We start from the raw sequence: 23431 nt of genomic DNA on the forward strand, positions 1-23431 counted from the left end.
TATGATTTGAAATGAAATGAAATGAAATGTAGCATGGTTTGAGGTGACTAATAGAACCTTAGTATGAATCTGATTTGAAATCAAAATTCAAATATTGTCCTGAGGCTGTTTCATAACTTTGTTTGTCATGCATGAAAATAGAACCATTGTGTTCATTGAATTTTTCTGGTCATTTTACATATATTATTTGTCAAATTTGGAGTTATATTTAATTTTCTATGAATTTCCAAAGTTTTGAAATTATTTTGAATTGTTTTAAAAAAGAAATAGAATTATTGCATCAACATGACATCAGCAGGTCAATCTGGCCGTTGAAAGTCAAGCCTGACTAGTGGGACCCACTGGTCAGTGACTCTCGTTAGTTTTTAGATAAACTTTAAGTTAACTAGCTAATTAGAAGTGGTTGGCCCACTTGTCAGTGACTGATTAGCAGTTTAATATTTTATTTAATTTTGATTAGGTTAATCCTAATTAACCAGGGGCTGACCCCACTTGTCAGAGACTCTCGGATGTCAACCTACCGACGCTGGGGGTCAAACCCACCGGCGATGAGCGACCGGTGACTCTAGGACGGCGAAGGGCATCGGAAATGCTCCTCCGACGACCAAACAAGCGGCGGAAGGCACCAAAGGAACGACCCTTCGCCCGCCGGCTCATTTTTGCAAGTCCTGGCGGTTGAAAAGGACGGAGTCAACGCCGGCGATGAGCTCGACGACTGCCGAAGCTCGCGCAACGACAAGGTCATCGAAACAGAGCGCACTACGGCTCCGGCTAGGCATCTACACATTCTACTCGACGAGCTGGAGATAAACAAATATGGCTTAGGGAGGTCACTGGAATTTTTACTAGGAATTTATTGAGAATATTTCCTTTAGAAATATTACAAAGGTCAAAAGAGAGAGAATAGGTTTTCAGGGTTTTACTCAATTATTTATAATATAAATAGGGTTTAAAATCCTTATGAATAGGAAATATATGTCCTCTGTGTATCTCCAAATTTTCTCAGATTATTCTAAGGCACAAAAGTAATTTTCGATATAGGAATATCATTTCTGGCCTCAAAATTGGACATGCAAATAAAATAGGAAAATAATTTATAAAATAATTATTTTATGGTTTTGATGAACTAAAATAGTTTTAGAACCAAATCACCAACTTGGGGTGAAAGCACTCCTTGCTATCAAGGACTTATAGTGCAACCCAAAGCACTGTTTTGAATAATCAGAAATAGCAAAAAGGATTTTGAGAATATTTAAGTTATGAAAAATATGGTTTTGCTAATACACAATCAAGCATACAAGCATACAATAATAACCATGGCACTCACATCATTGATTTTGGAAAAGTTTTAATAAACTCAGGATTTTGAATTACAGTAAAAGTGTAGTGAAAACAGGGTGTGACATCAGGGGAGGATTCGAGGAGCCCCAGGCGACTCTTGACGGCGGCTACGCCAGGCTCTCCTCCAAGCTCGCCGAGGTACTCGAAGGTGCAGTCGCCAGGGTGGACACCATCCTAGAGGACGAGTGCGACGACCTTTCCTCCATGGTGGCGACGCACGTCTTTAGCCACCTCTATCTTTGCTAGCCCGACTTTGACTTCAACGCGGTGATCACTTTGGTTGCCCCTGAGTCCCGCGTTACTGCAGTGGCAGCCGTGAAGGATTCCATGGAGACGCTGGTGAAGAAGTTCGCCTGCGTCCCAGACCCCCCCCGGTGGACGCGAGCCATGAAGACGAAGGCATCAACAGCGATTTCGACTTGCGACATTTACCATGCCTTGCACGGCGTAAGACTTGTTTGAATTCAAAAAACAGTTAGTGCTTGTAACTACTGCTTTTGGTTTTCAATCATGCCATGCTTCCTTCTTGCTTCCTGTGTGCTCTACATTGACATGGCCCAATCCCACGCGTACCTCGACCATCGTTGGGGTGTACGGATGACCAGGACAAAACCAAGGGGCGAGGGGCTACATGACTAGTGAGGCCCCTGAGTCGCAATGCTCAGGGCCCCCCCTTGACGTGCGAGCAGCCCTCATGAAGGAGACATGGCGACAACGGGGTTGACTTGGAGCGATCTATTGCTCTGCGTCAGCAGGGACCAATCTCATAGATACCTCGACCGCCATTGGGGCATCCAGATTGCCAGGACAAGACCAAGGGGTGAGGAGCTACGTGACTAGTGAGGCCCCTGAGTCGTGATGCTCAGCCCCCCCTTGAAATACGAGCGGCTCACATACCTTTCCTCGCCAGCTTTTGCCAGGGAGGGAGGCGAGAAGACCAGGTGCCAGGGACCTGGTGAGGTGGTATGCGCGAGGCATGGCCTGAGCGTAGCCGCCATCCAGCGCCCCTGCGCTTGCATCATTGGGGAACGCTGCACGACGGGCCGAGAGGCCATCCTCAGGTTGGTGCGGCCGCTAGGGCGCCCTCATTTGTTTAACTACCAGCGCGGAGCATGGGGCTTCCACTTGGCGTGGGCATAGCCGCTGAGCAACCGTGTCGTCCGCCAGCGCAGAGCATGGGGTTTCCACTTGGGCGTGGGCATAGCCACTGAGTGACTGTGTCGTCCGCTAATGTGGAGCATGGGGCTTCCACTTGGGTGTGGGAAGGTAGCTCTGTGTTAGATTCTCCGGGCATGTACAACCCAATGTAAGTCGTATGCATGGCAGGCACGACAGAACAGGAGGAGGTGTATCTAGACACTCGTGAGTCGGCACGGGTCTCACGAGGCCCTACCTCAAGGCGGGTTGCGCCTTAACTTCCTAGCATGGAGCGTGCTTACCAAACCTGTGTTGTTGGGGTAACCCGCGCCGAATGAATCTCCGAAGGCCATCGCATGAGAAGGCCAAACACCAAGGACCCCAGGAGGTGACATGAATGGGGTCGACCCTCCACACAAAGCTCAATCGTTGGGTTTATTGACGCTACATGGACGGAGACGAGCACAGACGCCGTGTCCAGTCTTCTCGTGCAACAAACCCAAGGAAAAAAACGGCGCGCAGCTCCCGCAATGGGGAAGCGTCGACCTACGGTTATACGAACCGGGTTGCATGCCATGAATCATCCACTCTCGATTAGCTCACACGAGGACAAGGCACCAAGGACCCTGGGAGGTGACGTGCACGGGACGGGCCCGCGAGACAGAGCTCGGTCGCTTGGATTTATGAACACTACAGGGACGGACCCGAGCACAGACGTCGTGCCAGCCCTTAGTCCTGAGGTGGTCGGGGCTAGATAGTTAGGGTGCAGCGACATTCATGGTGACAAAGCACCGAGCATGCAGGTTGGAATACTTTGAAGATTCATAAAATGCGGAGCAAGTTCTGGGATGGGCCTTGACAGCCAGAGGATGATGTAGCCCGGGGGAGGGGGGGGGGCGCCCGCAAATGAACCAACCAAAAAGGTCACTTGATAACGATGTTGTTGGAGAGTCGGGGTAGTCGTGGAATCTTGATCCTCATCAGCGTGATGGCTCCGGAGGCTCGAGGGGACCGCGAGGCTTACGAGGCTCGCGAGGGGCCGGGACCTCTTGAAGGACCGCACGGCGCCGAGCCTCTTGAGATGAGTTCACAACCTGCGCGAGGCGCTGGTAAGTAGCGCCCACGTTCATGAGGCAAAAGGGCATGCGGGCGCAGCTGTAGGGGTAGCCCCCGCTCCGACCGACACGCGACGGCCAGAAGAGGCCCCATGATGCAGCCATATTGAGGCCCAGGATGTTGACGCAGACGTGGGTCGGCATTGCCCATGGCCCGTGCCTCTTGAAGCTCCTCGATCGCGTCGGTGATGAACTCTCGTGAGCCTGGCGCCTCGCGCCATGCTCCTTGCTTGTGGGGCTGCACATCGAAGCACGCCTTCGACTGGTGCCCGAGCACCTCCCTCGTTGCACTAGTCCGGTGAGAAACTCTTCAGATAGAAGCCGCCGAGCCCGCCGTGAGGGAAGCATTGGGCACACTTTTCTATGTGGGAGGAAGAGGCGCTGCGGCAATGGACACGAGGCCTAAGGTGCCGCTCTCGAGGGTCCCTGTCCATAGGCTGCTCTTGGCATGGAGTTGCTTCTTCTTCTTGGGGGTGTCCTCAAGAGGCACGAGGCCGCCATCATCATTAGTGATTTCAGCCGCCGCAGCCAATTAAGCGTATTCAAGGGAGTGGACTGCATCCTTCTCATCACATGCGACTGTGATGACGCTGGCGCACCCTGGCATCTTGAGGACATTGTATCCATGGTGGGTTGCCGCCCAGAACTTGGCGAGGGCAGGATACCCGAGGATGGCGTTGTGTGGAAGGTGAATGTGGGCGACGTCGAAGTCGATGAGCTCGGTGTGCTAGATCTCGTGAGTGCCGAAGGTGACGGGGTGGCGCACCTTACCCAAAGGAAAGGTGGAACCATCGGTCACTCCTGAGAAGGGCTTGGTCGGCATGAGCTGGTCATAGGGCAGATGGAGGGTCTCGAACGTCTCAACAAGGAGGACATTGAGCCCAGCCCCACCGTTGATGAGAGTCTTCAAGACGAGGACGTTGATGATGGTAGGCGTGCAGAGTATGGGGTGCGTGCCTGCGATGACTGAGCACTTGATGTGATCCCCAGAGTTGAAGGTAATGGCACACTGCGACGAGCTAAGAGGACACGTGGCCTCGAGCTTCGGGCGAGATGTGTTCACCTCACGAGAGAACTGCTTGAAGATGTGGTTCGAGGCAAGGGCCTGGGCACCCCCAGGATGCAGGCGATCAAACAGAGATCCTGGAAGCCCCCAGCCCCATCATCTTGCATGTCATCATCATTTCTTCTTGGCAGCGGTGACAACAGAGGGAGGCCGGCATTGCCGTGAGGATGGGCCTCGTGTGGTTGATCGCGCTAGTCTTTTCATGGGTCGCGGTTGTCCCAGCGGCCTCCACCACAGCCACCTCCACGTCCGTAGCCACATTCACCGTGCTCGGGGTGGCGGCCTAGGCGCTCGTCGCGGAGCGTCCTTAGCTCCTCACAGACTTGTATGTTGTGGATGCGGGTGTAGTGAAACATGCAGAACGGGCGATTAACCTTGGGGGCTCATCTTGGTCACGGTTGCACTTCGTTTGACGTTCTGCTGCCAACACAGAGGGGCCTTTGTGCTCTGCCTCCTTAGCCTTAGCCTTCTTGTATTTAGTGTCTGCCTATGGAAGCTCGAGGAGGGAGAGGCGACCCTCTTCGGCCCTTGCGCATTTGTTCGCCGGGTTGAGCATCTCCAGGGTCGAGTACAGTTTGTCACGGATGGGGAGCTCCTCTTTAATCTTGACTTCCCTGACGCCATTGATAAACACCGAGATGACGGCCTCATTCGATGCCTTCGAGATTTTAAGGCGAACGTTCGTGAAGTGTTGTATGTATTTGTGTGGGGACCTTGACTTACGATTCGAGACTGCCGAATGAACGTGTAAAGTGATCCCACGGGTCAATGCTCGATGAACACACATATACTGAATCATAAGAGTATTACATCCATAAATAACATCTGATACAGATAATAACCATTATGGTCAAGTCTTACATAGATAGGCCCATAAAGGACAACTCATCAACTCAACAAATAGCGGAATCTTGGTTGAAAGCGTGAACCCAGGCCATCACCCTTAACCTACACGCATTCTGACTTGGAAGTGTCCTAGTTTGCGTTTCCATCTCCGACGGTGAATTCTTCTCCATACTCCAGTTCTTCCATGCCTGGCCAATTAATTAACCAGTGGCAAGCCAATGATTACATTGAAGGTACTCGCAAGCAACCCATGATGCGGACAATGCAATTGAGGTGTGATTTGACTATATAATGCAGCCTTTGCGGAAAGTAGGTTTTTCCTTAAATGCAGTAACATGGTCAAGTGTTTGTACGAAGATGCATCACAAGGTAAATGGTGACCATAAGAACAGGTTACAGATATCAACATGTTTACCGAGGGTTGAACCTCTTTCACCCTCTGTGCCAAGTTACTGGACATGACTCAAATAACCTCTTTCTCGTATAACACCTTTACTACACACGCACACTTGGTTTATGCGAAAATGACTAGACATAGTTTAAGCAGGATTACCCAACTGTCCTTGACCATTGACATAGCTATTCAAATAGTTTTACAATCTGCAGAGGTTGCGCGCTGTACCCACGAGATTCGGGAAACTTCCATGTCATCCACGACTCGCGGTATATAACATAGCCGAGGTAAGTACCTGATCAATGCCTTTCCCCTGGTGAGACTAGACAAAGAGTCCACTCAATTGGTACCCAGCTCACATGATATACATCTTACGAGCACTAACTCTAGATCGTAACATCCATGCAGGGACCAATGGTGTGCCTGGAACCTGTAAAACAGCACAGTCGCCCTTCCTGGCACGACCCTGTCCCGAGAGTGACCAGATCACCCCCGTCACAATTAATGCGGGCTCTGTGCTAGCACCGACCAGAGTAATCAACAAAGCCCCGTCCCATAAGGGATATCGTGGTCACACATGTAAGGTTGGGACGGTCGACACATCTTAAATCTAATCCCATTTTGGAAACCACGCACACAAAACCTTTCTTGGTACACCACTTCTTTCTCAAGTGGCCATCCCTCTTAACACCATCACCCTCACGCATTAGTGGCACCTGACTGGGTTTTAGAAAAGTCTTTGTAATCATTTCTGAGGTACCATCACCATGCATATGCTCGGCCTATGTGTAGCACTACTATCAACCTATCTCCTTTCATATGCACGACCCTCATATGTGGTAAGCTCGTGCTCAAATGCAAGTGCTAGAAGAGCCATTGGAAACACCATATCGAGGGGTTTACAGATTAATTCATGATCATATGCATTTGTCGAATTCTGGGCTCCGCAAAACCCTAAGATTCGAACTCAGGGGAGAGTGCAAAGATCTCTCACGGGTTCGCCTCGCCTAACTCGCTACTCAATGGGGATGGAAGAGGACTCACTCGATGGAGAGGAAGATACAGAACACGACAGTTTACCCAGGTTTGGGCCGCTGGGAAGCGTAATACCCTACTCCTGCTTTTGGTGGATTGCCTCTCGTGGAGGTTGGCAGATGAACTAGTATAGTTCTCGGGGGGCTCCGGAGGCTGGGTGTCCTTCGTGTGATGCAAGTGGGTGAGTGAATGAGTCAGATCCTCCCAATGAAGTAACCTACCCTCTATATATATTGGCGCCCCGGTCCTCTTCCCTTACCGTTTTGGTGGGAAGGGATCCCACAACGAGCAATTTCGAAGGGGGACAGGGGAACATGCTCCCCCTATCCAAAGGTGGTCTTCCCGTGCAAAGTGGCTGCCGGCGCAGCAGGGGCTGGTCCAGGGATGACGTCCATCCTACCGGTGGGCGGTGGTGCCCTTGTTGCTCCAGAATGGAAACCTTTGGGAGATCCTTGAAGACCTGCGTGCGTCCTTCCCCCCTTTGCACTAAAGGGGAAACTCCACCGTCCTGCTAACTACAGCTCGCATGTCCTTTCCCCGCATCATCCTAGACTCCTATGGCCGGGTCTCGCCTCGGAATATTCGCCATTCTAGGGGGGTCCTGAGGAGGCCCCCTGCGGGTCTTGATGTTGTTCCTACTCGAGAGGCTTGGCCCCTCGCGAGGGACTTGCCTTGAGTGGTGCTGGGCCTGCTAGTTTTGGTTGATGAAGTGGGCCAACCCTGGGCCGCAGGCAGGCAGGTCTAGGTACCCCCATTCATAGAACGCCGTCAACATTGGAATGAAATAATAAGCACGGCATGCAAGAAAATTATTTTCTTAGACATGGTCAAAGGGTTGCTTGCCTTGCTAAACAAAGTCTCCTCGGTCTTCAAGGTCTTCGGGTCCAAGTCCTTCGTCAAACACACGATCTATCGTTGTGATAATAATATAAATTAACAAAAATCACAACAAAAACAAGGCACACAATCCACTTTTAAAATGATACCATATTCTGTAAAATACTAATATTATTTGTAGAAGTATTTGTTTGTGATTTTGGAGTGGAAAATATTTTAAAAACCTTTTTAAGAAAGGGTGAAATATCTTTATTATAGGTCTTAAAATAAACCTATGTCCAAAAGTTTCTCTAAAAATTACAGAACTAGTTTTATTAAATTTCTCATATTTAAACAAGAATTAAGGTGGAAAATTTATTTGAATTGGATGAATTTATAATCCTACGGAATTTTATTTAAGCAATCCCTAAAATAAAAAGAAAAGGCCAAATGGCCAGGTCTGAGCCAATCAGTAGCTGGGCTGGTGCAACTGGTCGGCCAGCCAACCAGCACAAGTGCGCGCGTCGTCAAGTTTAAACCTGGCGCATGGGGTCCTACGTCGAGTGACTGCGAGGGGAGGAGAGAGATCGGGTGACGCTGACAGGTGGGGCACCCCTGTCAGGTCGTTTTCTACCTCGAGACACACAGGGGGAGGTGCTCACCGGTGGCAGCACAAGCGACGGCGAGGAAAGGCGAGTGCAAGAATGGGTTCCTTGCACTCCTGCCGTTTGGGTGGTGGTCGAGGGGGAGCTTGTGGTGGATGGATTCCCCGATGACGAGTTGGCCATGGTAGAATCTTTCGGGAGCTGGATGGCGATGATGCTCATAGGGTGGAAACGGTGAGGGAAGAGGCGGAGACGATGCAGTAGACGACGGTGGTCAGAATGGGAGCCAAAGGAGCGTCAGAGTAGGCATGTGTCCCGGGATCGACTCAGCTCCAACGCGGCGACGCCTCAGTCGATCTCGAGCACTGGTGCTCGGATAGCTCAATTGGGGGGAGTTCAGGAAGACGATTGGAGGTGTGGTGAGGCCGAAGGAGGTTAGTGAAGAGCCGGGGCAGGCCTGTATATAGGATCTCCACGGTCCATCGAATGGTGGTGCGCCGACGAGGTTTCTGTAATGGCGTGGGACGAAGAGAGGGCTCTGGGGCGTGTCTGGGGTCTACATGGGCGATGCCAACGTGAGCTGAGAGGGTAAAAGGGGAGCGGTCCGCATCTTTGACGTGTCGCGTTGGCGTTCCTCGACTGACGGGGTCGGGTGCGCGCAGGCATGCATCGCCAGGGAAGGAAAAGGGAGGAGGAGAGGGGCTTTGTGTCGTGCTCGAGCCGACCGTTGATGCAGGAGCTATTGGGCAGTCTGTGGGGGCAAGTCCTGGACGTGGCTGGCCTCCCTCGATGTAGGTGCGCTCTGTGGCGCGTTCAGAGCGCCATTTTGGCATGCCATGGCATGCTGGCGCGCTTTGGCATGTCTAGAGCATGTCTTGTAGCTCCTAGGACTTATGGAGATGCTCTCTGGAGGTTTTGGCTTTGATGGAATAGTGTTATTCAAAGGGGGAGTGAAGAACAGGTGCTGCCAGAGTGCATTAAGAGTGAAGATTGAAGATTTTGTCTTGCTCTACCTTGAACTGGAGCTAAAGCACTCGGCTGCAGGTGTGGGGTTACACTGGTAACCTGTGATGGAGATTGTGAGTGAAGGAGTGGGGGTATAAGGGGTGTTTGTGGCTGATTTATAATTTCGGCTGAAGGTGTTTGATGCTGGTTTGGAGAAGTTAATCTTCTCCAAATGTAGTCAAACTTAACAGGATTGGATAATGGGAAAAAATAACAATGTTTACCAAGTTTGAGCTCAGTTGAGCGAGTTTGACAATGTAGACTTGGAAAAACCCAGAAATGTACAGATTTACAATCTTGTGGGCAAGTGTGATCAATTCAACACCCACAAATTTAGAACTTGGCATGCCCTCCTTATTTGGGGTTTTGAATACTCCTGCAAAGTTTGAGACCATGTAGAGTTGTTCCAACTTGGTTTTGGACACAAAGGTTATCTGTATTACTTGGTGAACCAAACCATCTTGGATGGGGTTGAAACTTGGCATGATCATCACATATAATATGTGCGACATGTTGGAATTTTCTTGGAATTTATTCAGAATATTTCCGTTGGAAATATTTCAAAAGATCATTACAGACACAAAAGGTCTCCAAGGGTTTAGTCCCATATTTTGAACAAGACCAGGGGTTGAAATTCTTATGTATGGAAAATATACGTCGTGTGAGCTTCCCTAAATTTTCTCAGATTTTTCTAAGGTAGAAGAATAATGTTTCACCATGAAATACCATTTCTGGCCTTAGAAAAGGGCATACAAGTAAAATTGGAAAATAACTTTAAAAATGATTATTTTATGGTTTTGAGGAGTTATTTTAATAATAGAATTAGAATAAAATCTTTGCGCTAAGCACCCCCTTTAAATGAGGGACTTGTAGTGTAAATTCCAAAGCACGAGTTTGAGACCTCAAAGATAAATAAAAACGATTTTTGTTGAAATAATATTTTATAAAAATGGTTCCTTGTGCTACACCCATGTCATGACCATTGGGCAGGGGGTTGGGGTCAAGGTGCAAGTTTATTAAAGGAAAAAAGGTAGTGAGCTACTTACAAACATACACACCAGCAATGCCAATCAAGACAATCATAGCATTCACTTAAAAAGTTATAATTGAATCCAAATTTTGAAAAACAAATTAGTAATGAGAAGGTGGTGCAAAATTCAGGGTCTGACAAAACTATCCCCCTTACAAGAATTTCTTCCCCGAGATTCCTAAGCTAAGTGCTAAAAAGGTACAGAAACTCGGATCTAAGGTAGACTTCATGCTCCCATGTTGCTTCTGCCTCAGTGTGGTTGCTCCATTGGACCTGGAAGTAATTGGTGGTGTGGCTTCGGGTATGACGTATGGTTTCATCCAGGATGCAGATTGGTCTCTCGCGATAAGTAAGGCCTGGCTAGAGGTCGATGACTTTATGATCGATCTCCTTGTAGAGATCCGGACGGTTGGGAGCTTGGATGCACTTTTTGGAGTTGTGACACGTGAAAGACATTGTGGACACCCGATAGTTTGAATGGAAGTTCTAGCTGGTAGGCAACTTCTCCTCATCTTGCGGTGATCTTGAAGGGGACGATGTATCTTGGAGCAAGCTTCCCCTTGACGTGGAAGTGCTTTGTCCCCTTGAGAGGTGAGACGCGGAGATACCCGTGGTCTCCAGGGTTGAGTTCCACCTCTAGGCGGGGGTTATCTGTGTAGCTCTTTTGTCGCGACTTGGCGGTTTCCAGACGTTCCCTAACAAGCCGGACTTTCTCTTTAGCTTTGCGGATGATGTATGGCCCAAAAATCAGTCCTTCCAGGGTCTCGGACCAATTGTGGGGTGTGCAACACTTGTGTCCGTACAGTACCTCAAATGGTGCCATTTGGAGACTGGACTGATAGTTGTTGTTGGACGAGAACACGACAAAAGGCACACAGTCTTCCCATTTGGTTCCACATGCTAATACACAAGCGTGAAGCATATCCTCAAGTATCTGATTTACTCGCTCAGTTTGCTTGCCGGTTTAAGGGTGAAAGGCAGTGCTGAAAGAGAGCTTGGTTCCCATGGCTTCTTGGAACTTCTTCCAGAACATCGAAGTGAACTATGTACCTCAGTCAGACATGATCTACTTTGGAATATTGTGGAGGCTCACAATACGCTCGATGTAGAGACTCGATATCTTGTTACCATCATACGCGATACTGACAGGAATGAAGTGGGCTACCTTGGTTAGGTGATCAACAATGACCCAAATGGATTCATGACCCTTCCTGGATCTGGGCAGACCCATGAAGAAGTCCATTCCGACCTTATCCCACTTCCATTCAGGTACTTGGAGGGGTTGTAGCAGCCCAGCAGGCCACTGATGCTCAGCTTTGACTTTCTCGCATATGTCGCACTTGACGACATACGAAGCTATTTCCCTCTTCATGACATGCCATGAGAATCTTTCCCTCAGGTCTTTGTACATCTTGGTTCCACTAGGGTGAATACAATACGGAGTGTCGTGAGATTCTTGCGTTCAGCCTTGTTGGGTACGCATATGCTATTCTCGAACCACGCAACTCCTTGCTCATCCACTGAGAATCCTGGGGCCTTGTCTTCCTTGATCTTCCTCTTGATGTCTTTAATGCTCTCGTGTCCCTTCTGGGCCTCCTTAATATCATCCATCAGCATGGGTTTAGCTTCGAGGTTTGCCAGGAATCCTTGTTCGATGAGCTCCAACCCGAAGCTTTCCAGCTCCTCATATAGGGCACGTAGCCTTTCCTTGATTACAACATTCAAGGTGCAAGCCTTCCGGCTAAAGGCTTCTGCTACCACGTTGGCCTTACCGGGGTGGTATTGAATGCTGAGGTCATAGTCTTTAATTAAAAGCAACCATCTCCGCAGCTTCATATTCAATTCCTTTTGGGTGAAAATATATTTCAGACTCTTGTGGTCGGTGTATATCTCGCATCGCTTCCCCACAAGGTAATGCCGCCATGTCTTCAAGGCATGAACTACCGCCGCCAACTCGAGGTCATGAGTGGTGCAGTTATCCTCATGAGGGCCTAGCTGCCGTGACAGATAAGCCACGACTCTGCCATCTTGCATCAAGACTACACCAAGCCCAATCCTTGATGCATTGCAGTATATCACAAACTCCTTGTTAATATTAGGAGTGGCCAATACTAGGGAAGTTGTCAACCTCTTCTTTAGTTTTTGGAAGCTTTCTTCGCACTCCTGCGTTCATTCAAACTTCTTGTGCTTCTTCAAAAGTTGAGTCATTGGTCGAGCGATGCAGAGAATCCCTCCACAAACTTGTTGTAATATCCCGCGAGTCCGAGGAAGCTTTTGACTTTCTTCATGTCGATTGGCGACTCCCAATTAGTTATTGTATTAATCTTGGTGGGGTCGACTACCAATCCATCTGTTGTCATGGTATGACCCAAGAATCCAACCTCGTGCATCCAAAATTAGCATTTGCTGAACTTGGCATAAAGTTGGTGCTCTTGAAGTTTTTCGAATACCATCCTCAAGTGTTGCTCATGCTCTTCTTCGTACTTGGAGAAGATGAGTATGTCATCGATGGAGACAACGACAAACTTGTCTAGATACTCCACGAAGACTTTGTTCATGAGGTACATGAAGTAGGCTAGGGCATTGGTCAATCCAAACGACATGACTGTGCACTCCTACAGGCCGTACCTGGTCACGAATGCCATATTTTGTATGTCTTCGGGTCAGGTCTTTAGTTGGTAGTATCCAGACCTAAGATCGATCTTGGAGAATACCTTGGCACCATTCAACTGGTTGAATACGTCTTCAATCTTGGGGAGTGGATACTTGTTATTTATCGTGACTTCATTGAGGGAATGGTAGTCAACATAGAGTCTGATAGTTCCGTCCTTCTTGGACACGAATAGAACAGGTGGTCCCCAAGGAGAGGCACTAGGACGAATAAATCCTTTCCTGAGCTGCTCGGCGAGCTCCTTCTTCAACTCGTCCAATTCATTGGATCCCATTCTATAGGGCTTCTTATACATAGGTCTCGATCCAGGCATGAGCTCCATGATGAACTCGATGTCTCGGTCGGGAGGCATCCCAGGAAGTTCATTAGGAAAGACGTCCGGGTACTCACATACCACTGGCACTTGGTCCAACAATTTCCCTAAAAGGCAGTTAACCTAAGGAGCTTGAGTGGAGGCACGTTCGGGAACATATTTGACCTCGATCCCTTGATCACTGGTAACGGTAATAGCCCTCTTGGCACAGTCCAATATGCTTTGGTGCTTGGCTAATGAGTCCATGCCAAGAATCACATCCAAGCCTTGTGACTTAAGAATGATGAGATCTTCAACAAAGTCTACCTTGTTAATTTTGATCCTAACTCCCCTACATCCTATATTGGTCCTTAACACTTCACCCGGGGTTTGTACCACCATTTGACCATTCAGGAATGTAGGTTTCAAACCACTCTTCATCGCAAACTTTTGAGTGACAAAAGGAGGCGAGGCACCACAATCAAACAATATTGTTGCTAGAGTGGAGTTGACGAGGAACGTACCCAGTATGCAGTCCGAGTCTTTCCGGGCTTCCTCTACGGAGACATGATTCACGCGCCCCCTGCTGTAGTAGTGGAGGTTGAGGGGATATTGATTCCGGTTTGGTGCTCCATGCCCTTGTCCTTTATTTGGCGCATTGGGGCGCGGTGCATCGGGCTTCTTATTGGGGCATTGCCTTGAGTAGTGCCCAGGCTGACCACACCCAAAGCAGGTGACCTGCCCGGGGTTGTTGGGCTTGCCTCCATTGTTGTTGCTCATACGGCTGAGGCTGGTAGCTTGGTCGAGGTGCAGTACCCTTGTGCTGCTGCTGGTTATAGTTAGGTCTTGCCAGGGCTGACTTCCACGGACGAGCCTTCTGGTTGCTATAACCACCATTTCCCATCAGCTTGCGCCTGCGAGTATCATCCATAGCACGTCGCTTGTCTTCAAGCATTAGAGCCTTGTTTACCAGATCATAGAAGGTCCGGCAGTCACAGGCAACAAGCTGGTATTGCAGCGAGTGCTGAAGCCCTTCCATGAAGCGCTCCACTTTTGCGGCCTCAGTGCTGACATCATCACGCGCATACCTTGACAAGAGGTTAAACTTCTGCAGGTATTCCTTGACTGAGCCACTACTATGGGGACCCCGACTTACGAGTTGAGATCACCGAATGGACGTGTAAAGTGATCCCACAGATCAATGCTCACTAAACACACATATATTGAATAACAAGAGCCTACATCCATGATTAACGTTTGATACAAATATTGACCATTATGGTCAAGTCTTACATAGATAGGGCCATGAAGGCCAATCACACCAACTCAACTACTAGCGGAATTCTTGGTACTAAACGTGAACTCATGCCATCGGCCTTAACCAACATGCATTCTGACTGGGAAGCGTCCTAGTTCACGTTTCTGTCTCCGACGACGAATTCTTCTCCATATTCTGGTTCCTCTATGTCTGGTCAATAAAATAACCAGTGGCAAGCCAATGAGTACTTTGATTGTACTCGTAAATAAACCATGATGCGGATTATGCAATTGAGTGAAATATGAATTATAGTGCAACCTTTGCGGAAACCAGGTTTTATAAATGCATAAACATGGTCATGTATTTATATAGTCATGCATGAATAAGTAAATAGTAACCATAAGAACAGGTTACGGATAGCAACATAATATTCCGAGGACTGAAAACCTCATGTTCATCCTCCATGCCAAGTCACCAAACTTGACAAAGTAAGCACTTTCTCATGTAACACCTTTATACACACGCACACTTGGTTTATGAGGAAACCACTAGACGTAGTTTAAGCAGCACCACCCAACTGTCCTTGACCGTGGACACGGCTATTCAAATAGTTTTACACTCTCCATAGGCTGTGTGTTGTACCCATGAGATCCGGGAAACTTCTGTGTCATCCACGACTCGCGGTATATAACATACCCGAGGTAAGTTCCCGATTTATGCCTTTCCCCTGATGACACTAGACAAAGAGTCCACTCAATTGGTACCCAGCCCACAAGATGTACGTCTCACAAGCACCAACTCCAGACTATATCATCCATGCAGGGGCCAACGGTGTGCACGGAACACGGAAAAACGGCATAGTCGCCCTACCTGGCACGATCCCGTCACGAGAGTGACCATATCACTCCCGCCACTAGTAATGCGGGATCCTTGCTAGCACGACCAGAGTAATCATATAATGCCCAAGATGTGATCCTATCCTTTTTTGGCACGAGGGCCTCGACAGGGATAGAAATGCATCTCGTCGTTTCGCAAGAATGGTTATCGTTACAAGTACATGTACTGAAAAGATGAGTATAATGAGTTGGCTTACACTCACCACAAGCTACATAAGATCACATCAATACAACAATATACAGTCATCATGTAGAAGAGCAGGGTCCGACTACGGGCGAAAACAAACAATAAAAGAACGACATCCATCCTTGTTATCCTAGGCTACCGGCGTGGAACCCACCCTAGATTGATGAAGAAGAAGAAACTCCAAATAGCACAATCAGCATGCTCACGTCAAAGTAACTCTTTACTTGTACATGCAATTGGTGTTGTAGTAATATGTGAGCCACATGGGACTTAGGAATCTCATTTCCAAAGGTATCAGGACGAGCAAAGCTCAATGGGTGAGGTATGGTTAAGTGGTGAGGATGCAGCAAGTGACTAAGCATTTAATTGAGGTGGCTAACTTACGAGTACAAGAATAAAAGAGGGGGATGATCTATGCATACCGGACGTGAATTGTTTATGATCAAATGGATGATCTTGAACACCTACTTACGTCACACATAACCCCGTCGTGTCCTTGATTGGAGAAGGAGCTCATGAAAGAGACAGTCACGGTTACACGCTTAGTTGGCAAGTTTTTTAATTAAGTTTACTTCAAGTTATTTAGAACCCGATGTTAAACAAACTTTCCAATTTTGCCACATAACCGTGGGCACGGCTTTCCAAAAGATTTAACCCTGCAGGGGTGATCCAACTAGTCCATCACAAATTACCACAAGCCGCATGGAAAGCCTCGACCACAAAACTCGTGATCTCCTTCGATTCCTTAGTGGAAGACCTCAACTCTGAGATAACCCAAAGCATCACCGGACTACCGATGCACAAGTTATTTCGTCAAAGGTAAAACAAGTCCAGCAAGGCCGCCCAACGTGTCAACGAACCCGACAGGAGCCGCGTATCTCGTTCTCATGACACGACCGGATGGGACTAGCTACGAGTAAAACAAAATCTCAAGTTTCCTCGCGGTGGCCCCGCGGGCAGCCCATTTTGTACCAACACTCATGAGGAGCACTGGCCCGGGGGTTGATTAATTATCCACGGGGCGATCAAACCCTATGCGGTTCATTATTCAATTACGCAAATATAGTACCAAAGTTGGTCCTTGCCAGACCAGTTTTAATCTAGGACGAATTATCAAGGGGGTCTACATAACAACCCCGACCATGTTAGGAGGGCTCAATTATCGAATATAACACCGTTAGCAGAAACTACGAATACAAAGGTGGAACAAAAAACCAGGCTAGAAGTCCAAGCCTTCCACCTTTTACCAAGAATGTCGGTGCATCAAATTAAATAGCAATTATATGGTGATATCAAAAGGAACCCATGTTATCACATGGAAGCAACTGCACCTGCAACTAGCAACGCTAACACATGGTTAAGCAAGTGTTAACATAGCCAATCAGTTGTTTGCTAGGTAGTAGAAAGGTTGAAGGTTTTCATGGAAATGTTGAGAGGCTGACATTTAACAGGTGGTAGCCAGAGAGACATAACAAACAAAACGAGACAACTAGCATGGCATTGATAGTAATGGTATCTAGGGAAATGATCATATGGGGACCCCGACTTACAAGTCGGGATCACCAAATGAACGTGCTCAGTGATCCCAGAGATCAATGCTCACTGAACACAAATAAAATTAATAACAAGAGTCTTACATCCATACATACCATTTGATACAATAAATGACCATTGCGGTCGAGTCTTACATATATAGGGCCTTGAGGGCCAACACACCAAACTTGACCAATAGCGGAAATATTGGTCGAAAGTGTGAACCCATGCCATCAGCCTTAACCTACAACATTCTGACTGGGAAGCGTCCTAGCTCGCAGGAACGTCACCAAGGTGCTCTCTACCATATCCCGATCTCTCATACCTGGTAAATGAAATAACAAGTGGCAAGCCAATGAATACTTTGAATGTACTCGCAAATAGCCCATGATATGGATAGTGCAGTTGGTATGATAACAAGTAATATGCAACATTGGTGGAAAACAAGCTTTGAAGGTAGATAAACATGATCATATGCGGGTATGGATATGCATCATAAGCTGAATGGTATTCAGAAGAACAGGTTACAGATACCAACATAACTATTGTGGGCTGAACAGTTCGGGTTCACCCAATATGCCAAGTCACCAAACTTGGTTATATCAATTCTTACTCGGATAACACCTTTAAACACACACACACACTTGGTTTATGCGGAAACGACTGGACATAGTTTAAGCAGGATTACCCAACTATCCTTGACCGTGGACACAACTATTTGAATAGTTTAACACTCTCCGGAGGTTGGACGTTGTACCCACGAGATCCGAGTAACTTTCGTTTCATCCATGACTCACGGTATATAACATACCCGTGGTGAGTACCCGATCAATGCCTTTCCCCTAACGAGACTAGATAAAAAGTTCCACTCGATTGGTACCCAGCCCACATGATGTACGTCTTACGAGCATCAACCCTGGACAGTGTCATGCATGCGGGGACCAACAGTGTGCCCGGAACACGTAAAAACGGCATAGTCGACCTACCTGGTACGACCCCATCACGAGAGTGACCACATATCACTCCCGCCACTACTAATGTGGATCTTTGCTAGCACCGACGAAAGTAATCAACAAAGCCCCATCCCATATAAGGGGTATCATGGTCGTACATGTAAGGTTGGGACGGTCAACACATCATAAATCTAATCCTGCTTCCGAAACCACTCACACCAAAATATACAAGGTGCACCACTTCTTCATAAGGGCCACCTAACTCATCATCACCCTCGGGCATTAGTGGCACCCGACGGGGTTTTCATAATACTTTGATATTTACCATCATCATGCTCATGCCTCTACCATGCTTAGCTCTATTGTCTACTTGTCAGCATGATATTAGCGTGACCCTCATAGGTGGTAGGATCATGCTCAAATGCAGGTGCTCTGGAGGAACCATCGGAAACATCGTATCGATGATTTACTAAATATTCGTGATCATATGCAACGGGAATAATTGCTCTACTAGCATGCAATATAATATATGGTCAAACATGGTCAAAGGGTTGTTTTCCTTTGCTCTCATATGTTCTCAGGGTCTTCGAGGTCGTCCGGTCCAACTCCGAGTACATCGTCTACTCCGTCAACTATCGTCGGAAACAATCACAGTAAGCCAGACAACAAGCAAGAGTAAAAGTTCTATATAAATGGAAGTTTTATTTTTCTTGGACCTCTCTAGTCATAAGAAAAATACCTGAAGCTTCCTATAGGAGGTTTGGTCCATCAGGGATTTTGAATGGGGGAAAGGAGGAACAGGTGATCTTTAAAGAAGCCTACAGAAAATATTAGGATAAAAATGTGTGGAGGCACTCATTTAACAGAGAATAATTTTAGAAATATTTAGGAAGTTGTTTCCATGGATTTGGAGTTGACATGAATATACTAGGGATTTTCTAACATTGGATAAATAGCAAAAGGGAGCTATTTATATATTGCAATAGAAATAAGTCATACAAAAATGTTGGCCAAGGCTTCAAAAATAGGATATGATATTATAAGGCTGTGGAATTTGGAATCACTCCATTTTGGAGTTGATTTGAATCCTCTAGGATTTTTGAAAGGTGAGGCTAGGAGTATTCAAATCTATATTGGAATAATGATACAACAGAAAAGTTGCTTGGAAAAATGTGCAAAGCACATCTTTGGATAGCCCTTGATTTTTGGAACATGCAGGATTTGGAATCAACCAATTTGTAGTTAAAATGATTTAACTATGGATTTTCTAATCCTTCTCGTAAAAGAAAACGGGGAAACAAGGCCTCAGGAGATCTGGGCTAACTTGCGCACTCGGTGCAAGATAACGGCCTGGGCCGGTCCAGCTGACCCAGTTGCACGCGCATCACCCACGAAGGTCGTGCATTCCGTGGAATGGGCTTACCTGGTAGAGAGGCGTAAGAGGGGGAGGCGCCTCCACTTAGAACGGTCGCGCCCGACCCCTAGCTCGCCGACAGGGGGGCCCGCCTGTCGGGCCCTTCTTCTTCTCTAACTCGGCATGGAGGAGAAGGGGAGGGAGAGGCAGCAACTCTCGCCCGGTGCCTCCGCCCATCTCCGACCGAGGCGAGCGCACCGACGGGCTGGGGGGGGGGGGGGCGCACTGCGCCCATCCCCACACTCGACACCTGCAGGGGAACCTTGGGGCGAGCTAGGCCATGGTCGCTGCGGAGGGCGGCGATGGTGGCCGTGGGGAGCGGTGCTCCGGCCACCCAGAGGGGAGAGGAAGGAGGGGGAAGGAGCTGCGGGGCTCGAAGGTTCTCCTGTAGGCGCTAGGGAGAGAGAGGGAGGCTGGGGATGCTCGGATTCGAGTATGGCCGAGGCCGCACTTCGACCATTGGCGGCGATGGAGAGCTCCAGAGGAGGACTTGCTGGTTTCCTGGGCTTGCTGGAGGTGAAGGGGGAAGCATATGGCTGAGAGGGGTTCGGGTAGAGCTTCAAATGGAGGGATAGTCGAAAGGAGAGCTCGGGAGCTCTAGGTGCTCTCTGGCATGGGGGAATACACGCGTCCTTGGGGCACTTTGGAGGCTAGCCAAGGTTTGGAAGGGCTGAGACCATTCAAGGGGGATGCCCTGGTGCTCTGAGACACGCGGCAACGGCTGGATACGTCAAGGGAAAGGAAAACAAGGTGCAGAGCACCAGTTTTGCATGCTAGGGTGGTGGTCAGCATGCCCACCCATGCCTACATCAGCATCTTAACTAGCCAAAGTTGTTTGGGGTGTGGGGCATGCTAGCTGGGGGTGACTAAGGAGTTTGGTCTCTAGTGCAGTTGGTTTGAATGGGTTTTGAGTGAGGTTAAGTTTGCAATAGCAAAGTTAGAACTAAGAAAAGTGGATCTCAAATGGGGAGTCTTGGGGAAAATCAATGTCTGGCAGTGTTAACTATACAAGGACTACCACATTGCCAAGTTTGAGCTCAAGCAAAGGAGGGTAGCTAGCACTTGTTGTACAAAGCTACATTTCACCCAGAAATCAACTTGTAGATGTGCTGCTCATTTTTCCTACATGATTTCTACCTCTTGAGCTTGCGTTGGTTTTTTTTCTTGAAGAGGAAAGGGTGATGCAGCAGAGTAGCAGTAAGTATTTCCCTCAGTTTGAGAACCAAGGTATCAATCCAGAAGGAGTATCAAGACAAGTCACCAATGTACCTGCGCAAAAACAAACAAACTCGCACCCAACGCTATAAATGGGTTGTCAATCCCTTCACGATTATTTGCAAGGTGAGATCTGAAGGTGGAAAGTGCAACAAAGTAAAAGTGTAGAGCTGAAAATATGATCTGAAGTAGACCCGGGGGCCATAGTGTTCACTAGAGGCTTCTTTCATGATAACAAGTATTATGGTGAGTGAACGAACTACTGTCGAGAAATTGATAGGATCGCACAAAGTCATGATGATATCTAAGGCAATGATCATACATATATGCATCACGTCCGAGACAAGTAGACCGATACTTTCTTCATCTACTACTATTACTCCACACATCGACCGCTATCCAGCATGCATCTAGTGTATTAAGTTCATAACAAACGGAGTAACACCTTAAGCAAGATGACATGATGTAGAGGGATAAATTCATGCAATATGATATAAACCCCATATTTTTACCCTTGATGGCAACAACACGATGCGTGCCTCGCTACCCCTTCTGTCACTAGGTGAGGACACCGCACGGTATGAACCGAAAACCAAGCACTTCTCCCATTGCAAGAATTATAAATCAAGTTGGCCAAATGAAACCCACAACTCGAATAGAATTACAAGGATACGAAATCATACATATAAGAGATCGAAGGAGACTCAAATAATATTCATTGATAATCTGATCATAAATCCACAATTCCTCGGATCTCGACAAACACACCGCAAAAGAAGATTACATCGGATAGATCTCCATGAATATCATGGATAACTTTGTATTGAAGATCCAAGAGAGAGAAGAAGCCATCTAGCTACTAGCTATGGACCCGAAGGTCTGTGGTGAACTACTCACGCATCATCGGAGAGGCAATGGTGTTGATGAAGAACACCCTCTGTGTCCGAATCCCCCTCCTGCAGGGCACCAGAACGTGCCCCAGATGGGATCTTGCGGAGACAGAAGCTTGCGGCGGCGGAAAATTATTTGCGTAGCTCTCTCTCGTAGTTTTGGATTTTTAGAGAATTTATAGGCGGAAGAAGTAGGGCAGAGGAGCCACAGGTGGCCCACAAGCCTGCTAGGCCTGCCCCCCCTAGGCTGGGGCTAGGGGGCTTGTGACCTCCCCCGAGGTCCTTTGCCTTGGTTCTCAAGTTCCCTGCGTATTTTCTGTTATGGAAAAAAAATCATTCCGCAGGTCTTATTCCGTTTGGGCTCCATTTAATATTCTCCTCTAAAAAAGGTCAAAAACTCGGAAAAAACAGAAACTAGCACTTGGCACTGAGTTAATAGGTTAGTCCCAAAAAAGATATAAAATAGCATATTCATGCATACAAAACATCCAAAGTTGACAAGATAATAGCATGGAACCATAAAAAATTATAGATACGTTGGAGCGTATCAAGCATCCCCAAGCTTATCTCCTACTCGTCCTCGAGTAGGGAAATGATAAAGACTGAATTTTTGATGTGGAATGCTACCTAACATATTTTTCCTTTGTAACTTCTTTATTGTGGCACGAATGTTCAGATCCGTAAGATTCAAAACAATAGTTTACCATCGACATCAAAATAATAATACTTCAAGCAAACTAGCAAAGTGATCATGAACTTTTGAAATAACAAGGCCAAAGAAAGTTATCCCTACAAAATCATATAGTCTGGCTATGCTCCATCATCCGCACACAACGAATTTAAATCATGTACAACCCCGTTATTGGCCAAATAATTGTTTTCGCACTCTTACTTTCTGAAACTTTTTCAACTCTCACGCAATACATGAGCGTGAGCCATGGATATAGCATTATAGGTGGAATAGAGTGTGGTGGAGGTTGTGAGGCAAAAAGGAGGAGATGGTCACATTGACTTGGCGTATTAATGGGCTATGGAGATGCCCATCAATAGATATCAATGTGAATGAGTAGGGATTACCATGCAATGGATGCACTTAGAGCTATAAGTGTGTGAAAGCTCAAAAGGAGAACTAGTGGGTGTGCACCCAACTTGCTTGCTCACGAAGACCTAGGGCAATTTTGAGGAAGCCCATCATTGGAATATACAACCCAAGTTATATAATTAAAATTACCACTAGTATATGGAAGTGTCAAACCAAGAGACTCTCTATCATGAAGAACATGGCGCTATTTTGAAGCAGAAGTGTGGAAAAAGATGGTAGCCTTGTCCCTTCTCTCTTTTTCTCTCTTTTTTTTGTTTGGGCTCTTTGGCCTCTTTTCATCATTTTTTTGGTGGGCATCTTTGGCCTCTTTTTTTTATTCCTCACATGGGACAATGCTCTAATAATGATGATCATCACACTTTTATTTACTCACAACTCAATACTTAAAGCAATGATGACTCTATAGTAAATGCCTCCGGCAGTGTACCAAGATGTGCAACGATCTATCTTAGCGTAAAACGTTGAAACATCTCGCTAGCTATCTTACAATCATGCAAAGGCAATATGAAAGTGACGGCACAAGTCATGAGACAGAACGGTGGGAGTTGCATGGCAATATATCTCGGAATGGCTATGAAAATGCCATAATAGGTAGGTATGGTGGCTGTTTTGAGGAAGGTATATGATGGG

The sequence above is a fragment of the Hordeum vulgare genome, chromosome 1H (genome assembly GCF_904849725.1).
Source record: "Hordeum vulgare subsp. vulgare chromosome 1H, MorexV3_pseudomolecules_assembly, whole genome shotgun sequence".
NCBI lineage: Eukaryota > Viridiplantae > Streptophyta > Magnoliopsida > Poales > Poaceae > Hordeum > Hordeum vulgare.